This window comes from Nicotiana attenuata, chromosome 12 (assembly GCF_001879085.1).
Source record: "Nicotiana attenuata strain UT chromosome 12, NIATTr2, whole genome shotgun sequence".
Classification (NCBI taxonomy): domain Eukaryota; kingdom Viridiplantae; phylum Streptophyta; class Magnoliopsida; order Solanales; family Solanaceae; genus Nicotiana; species Nicotiana attenuata.
The window spans coordinates 29014719-29020334 of NC_032000.1; the positions used below are offsets into that span (position 1 = coordinate 29014719).

The window sequence follows — 5616 nt, forward strand, 5'->3', positions numbered from 1 at the left end:
TCTAGAGGTCAGATCCTTCATGATCTAAATTTTAAGATTCAAGAGTACAGATATAAATGCAAGGTTTCAGCTATATCTAAAAATAGAGCTATAAAAATATGCCTAAATTAGGAGACTATGTGGAAAACTTACATGTAGCTTGTAGAATGCAGTAACTTAATCTTTTATTCTCAAGTCGAAGGCAGCCATCTAGAAATCTACAGTAGCTTTTGCCTTGAGAAATAAACTGCCAAATCTTGCCTCTAATGTCTCCATAGTTTGTGGTCAAAGTACCCAAATGTTGATTGATCGGATCTAGTATCTATCCCACAGCCATACTAGTGTTAGTGTTGGTGTCGTGTCGACACAGAGCGACACCACATATGAAGAGTCCAACTTAGCTAAATTCATCATATTTGGTATCTTTTAGTTTTCCATAAATTGTGTGTATCACTTCAAAGAAGTGTGCACTTCACTAGTTCAATTTACACCGTTTCCCTTTATGCCTCACGAACATTGTTGCCTTTTTGCACTTTTCACTTTTAGAAACACTCATAGCAATATGAAATTTTACATAACCTTGAAGTATGTTGCTTTCTTTTTCTTTTGTTTTTCTCTTTCCTGCTTTCATATTAAAGCTTCAAATATTAGTAGCTATATGGAGCTGGTGAAAGAAATTGCCAGCAAGGGACCCGAGTCCCAGGGGAATATTGCAATACGAGTTGATGAGAAGAGCTACACTTACCTTCAAATGATATCATCTGCAACGAGTATATCAAGTTTGTTAAGCAACCTAGATCCTAAAATTGTGAGTTTCAACATATTACCTCTGAATAATTAAAGCTGCATTCTTGCTGGATTTTAATATTCGTCAAATAGATGTGACTAGGTGAATGCTTTCTAGTTTTTCTTATTTCAACGTTAGTCGTTTTTCCAAGACACCATTTCTTTCTTCTGTTTACATTGTTCTACCAATTTCGTAGTCAGTCCTTTCCTTGATTGCCTTACTGTTCAAATGCTTCCTCCTTTCTAGGGCAATGGCGTAAAAAGAAATGTAGATCTTGGTGGAGCAAGAGTAGGAATCGTAGCCAAACCATGTGCTGAGTTTATTGCTGGAATACTAGGGACTTGACTTAGTGGAGGTGTTGCAGTCCCTGTTGTGCTAAGCTACCCAGTAACCGAACTACTACATGTGATGAATGACTCGGTTTGTCCATGAATCTTCTATCTTTTCTATCATCTTCTGCTCAGTCTTTTTGTGACTTGCAAGATATCCAACATGCACAGAATAATGATGCTTTTCCTTTTTGTCATACTCAAACATGTGTAATATAGCTTGCATTATTCTTCTGGTTTTTCTTCTAACCTTGTACAATTAGGTCATCTTCAATCAGTTTCCATCTGCATCATATTACTATAACGCAATGTCCTTTGTTTCATGATATACTAAAATCCTTGTGCAAATTTGACTTTTAGGACATCTCGGTAATGCTGAGTACTGATGACCCCCAAGAACTTATCAAAAAAAAGGTCCACCAAGAACTTATGAATACACTTGCAGTTAAAACTGGTGCCTATTTGTCTCTTATTCCTCCTATTCCCAGTGCCCATTTATCGGCGAAGCACGACCATGCAAAAGCCATGGTATCTGATGGTCCTAGAAATATTCTGGAAGCGAGAAACTGGGAGCGTTATGTATCTCTCGATATGGTTGTTTATTTGCTTTTAACTTTCTTGATTTTCTGTAGTTAGACTGTTTATCTAATCTATCAATTCTTAGGATCAGATATTCTGATTGTGCTTGTGTCAGTGTATCTATTGCTGAGAGATGATAGTAAACCTGTATTACCAGTTTACCACGTAGGACTACTTATGAAGAAGAATTTGTGATCTCTTTGACTTGCATACCTAACCTTTTCTTTTCAAATGTCAATAATTTGGGAGGTTGAAGGTTCACTCGGTTGAAACAATTAGTTACGGTAAACTGAACCTCGTACATTTCAGATTCTGGAAGTAAACTATTTCCATCTTTGTACTGTTTCATGTCCAAATTTTAGCAGAGGTATGGGAATACACGTCCAAGGACCAATTTCTGCACTGCCTGCCACTTCATCATATCCTCAGTTGCATTTTTCCCAAAATGTTCTATTGGTGTTTCATTTTTCGCATTGTTATTTATCTTATGGGACATAAATAATGTGATTGGAAGCCTTATATTTTTCTGATCCTTAACTGGTACCTTAAATGTGCATGGACTTTTCAATGCTTTACTTGCTCCTCTTTATGCAGGTTCCACGGTAACTACTAAAAGAGATTTAACATCGTCAAACTTGTTCTCCAGCAGCATACGTGTTGTTTGGACATGATTTTCATACTACTACATTTTCTTTCTTTTTGTAAGGTCGAATTTATACCAAAATTCAGCGTAAGCAAGATTTGGCAGAGATGGTGTGAATCTTATCCTACAGATAGGACTAAAACTGATAATGATAACGATCTTCACTGGGGTAAGTTGTTCTGACTTGATAGCGAAATTTAGTTGCCACGACTTGGCTTGTTACATATCTAGTACGTTGTCTATACATGAGCTTTCGTTCTTAAGCTTCTCAAGGAAGATCATTCACCGACTGGGTTTCTTCAGTTGTTAGGAGCCTAGAACACATTTTATATGCTCGGCTAGCATTCACTAGCACAATGGTGTTTAATTTGCTTTATTTTTTTCTTAAATTCACTCTTCAAATAGGTTCCTACTATGTATACACGACTAATACAATATTATGAAGAGATGGATCCAAAGCAGAAAGCAGCTTCTGCTTCAGCAGCGAGGCACTTGCGCCTTATGGTAAGTAAGAAGCACGAAGCATGGAACCCCTCAAGTCGTTAAGTGTTTGAATAGACCATACAAAATACAATTAGGACCCTATTGTGTATAATCAGTAGGATTGGCCACTGTTATTTTTTTCCGTTTTTGGCACATTATTGGATTTCAGAGATAATCCCACTTCTATTCCAGTGAAAGTGACTGAACAAATTGGTTTGTCTTTCTAGATGTGTGGCTCCTCTGCACTTCCTTTCCCCATCATGCAGCGGTGGGAAACAATTACAGGGCATCGGTTATTAGAATATTACGGCATGACTGAGGTTTTTTTTTTCCTCATAGCCACTTAATTTGATCTGTAGGCTGCTCATTACTTTATTGCTCCTTAATTCATTTCCATCTTTACGTGAATGGCCAATTTTGTCTAGTTTGTGATGGCAATATCTAATCCCATTAGAGGCAAACCTAAAGGAGGTACCGTTGGCAAGCCTTTTTCAGTTGTACAGGTTAGTAAGTTTTCTTTTTTAATATAATTTTTATTTTATTTTTATGGTATTCAACATCTAACTTCACCAAGTTCAGACATAGTTTGTAAATAGCGTTATCCAACTTCTCATTGCTGTAGCTCCATCGTGAATTAACTTTGACTATTCTGTTATTTCATAGGCCAAGATCCTTTTAGATGATGAGAGTGGTAGTGATAAATCAGAATTAGGGGAGCTTTGTATTAAGAGCCCTTCGTTGTTCAAAGAATATTGGAAGGTACCTGAGGTAATTAATCACTATACAATCGGTAGTACGATCTCCAACCATTTCCTGTTTTGATATTCTTTTTCACATAAATTGGTACTAGCCTTTTGTTTATATGCTTCTTCTTTGAGACACCAACTTTAACCTATGTCTCTGTCTTTCTCTCTCTACAGTGTTGCCCTCTCGGAGCTTGTCAAGCACATAAGCCCATTTGGACATAAGAATTTTTTTTCTTTTTTTCCAAAAAATTTTCACTTTTTTTCGAAATCAGCGTTTGTTCATAAAATTTCCAATTTTCGCTTGAAGATACATTTTGAAAATTTTTAAAAATTTGAAAAACTCCAAAAAGCTCTTTTTCAAAATTTTCACTCAAATCACTTACAAAACTTCAAAAACAACCCAAAATTATATTCATGTCCAAACACAACTCTAAATTTCAAATATCATTTTCACGTGAAAAAATTTTTCCTCCTTTTTTGAATTTTACCATTCTTATGTCCAAACACCCACTTTATGTTGTCATGCGAGACTTGGTCACCTTTTTGATGTGAAATTGATGACCTCTAGTATCAATTTTGTTATTTAAATCTCTCTCATGCATATGGTGAATTACTAGGTAACCAATCAGTCATTTACTGATGATGGGTTCTTCAGGATCGGAGTAGCAGCAGCAGCACAACTCCTCCCGGGGCCGACAAAAAATGGAACATCTTTCCAATTACCAAGCACGACATCTTAGCTACTGGGTTTTACATCACCATTACTAGTACCTTCACAAGCCTCCATCACATTGACTTTAGCGAATTGCGTTTGGGTCCCTTTTGCCGGCTCGTTTTTAAGATCAAGCTCTAATAGCGCCGAAAGCTTCGCAGCACGTGGACCTCCGAGGATCTCAGAAGAATTCTCATATTCCTTTTCAAAACATACCGTACCCACCATATGCATCTCATTATGGACAGGCGATGGACTTTGGCTAGTGTCTACTGCATCTGAATTTTGCACGATAATGCCACCTGCATCAATAAGCTTCTGAATTGCTTTTTTCAGGTGCCAACACTTTTCTGTGCTGTGACCCGGGGCATCAGAGCAATATGCGTACCTTTGAGAAAAATCAAACTTCTTTGGCAGAGGGTTTGGCATTTTTATCTGAATCGCCTTTAACATGTCCAATTGCCTCAACCTTTGGAACAAACTGGCATATGATTCTCCAATAGGAATGAAAGCCTTTTCTTTTTCTGTTGTCTTTTCAGTTTATATTCTGGCCTCGATTGGAACCTTTTGCGGGCAGGTGGCTGATATGCTTGAGGGGGCGGGTAAGACATTTGGGGAAGTGGTGCGGGCCATCGTGGGCCTCGCCGATGTGGAGAATATTGTGGTGCATTATGGATAGGGTACTGGAAAAGTGATGTACGACTTTGGGATTTCTGTAGAGAGAAGTAGCATTGTGGAGGATCATCTGGTGCACAAGGATATCCATGGGGTCGATGTCGAGGCTGAAAGCGTTGAGCAGGAATACCCAGCGGATCATCTTTTCTATTTCTCTTTCTTCCACCCAAACTTACTGGGATGTTCTGAATGTGTTCCGTATCTTTCAATGCCAAATAACTCATGATTTTTCCTGACTTAATTCCCTCTTCTACCATCTCCCCCATTTTTACCACGTCATTGAAAGATTTACCCACGGTCGGAATCAAATGACTGAAGTAGGTGGGCCCCTGAGCTTGTAGGAAAAGCTCAACCATTTCTTCTTCAACAATCAAGGAGCTGACTCAAGCAGCTTGCTCCCTCCATCTGATCCCAAACTCCCTAAAGCTTTCCTCCGGTTTCTTTTCCATCTTGGATAGGGAGGAGCGGTCTGGGATAATGTCTAGATTGTACTGAAAGTGTCGAACAAAATCTTGAGCCATGTCATCCTATGTATGCCACTTATTGACATCTTGACGAGTATACCATTGCAAGGTTGCCCCAGTCAAGCCCTCGCTGAAATATGTCATCAACAAATGCTCTTTCCCGCCAACACTTCTCATTTCACTGCAGTAACCTCTCAGATGGGCTACTGGATCTCCACG

At 38.4% G+C, this 5616-nt stretch overlaps 1 pseudogene; it reads left to right on the top strand.

The window, feature by feature from the left end:
* On the top strand, positions 1468-4286 carry LOC109235986 (annotated as a pseudogene).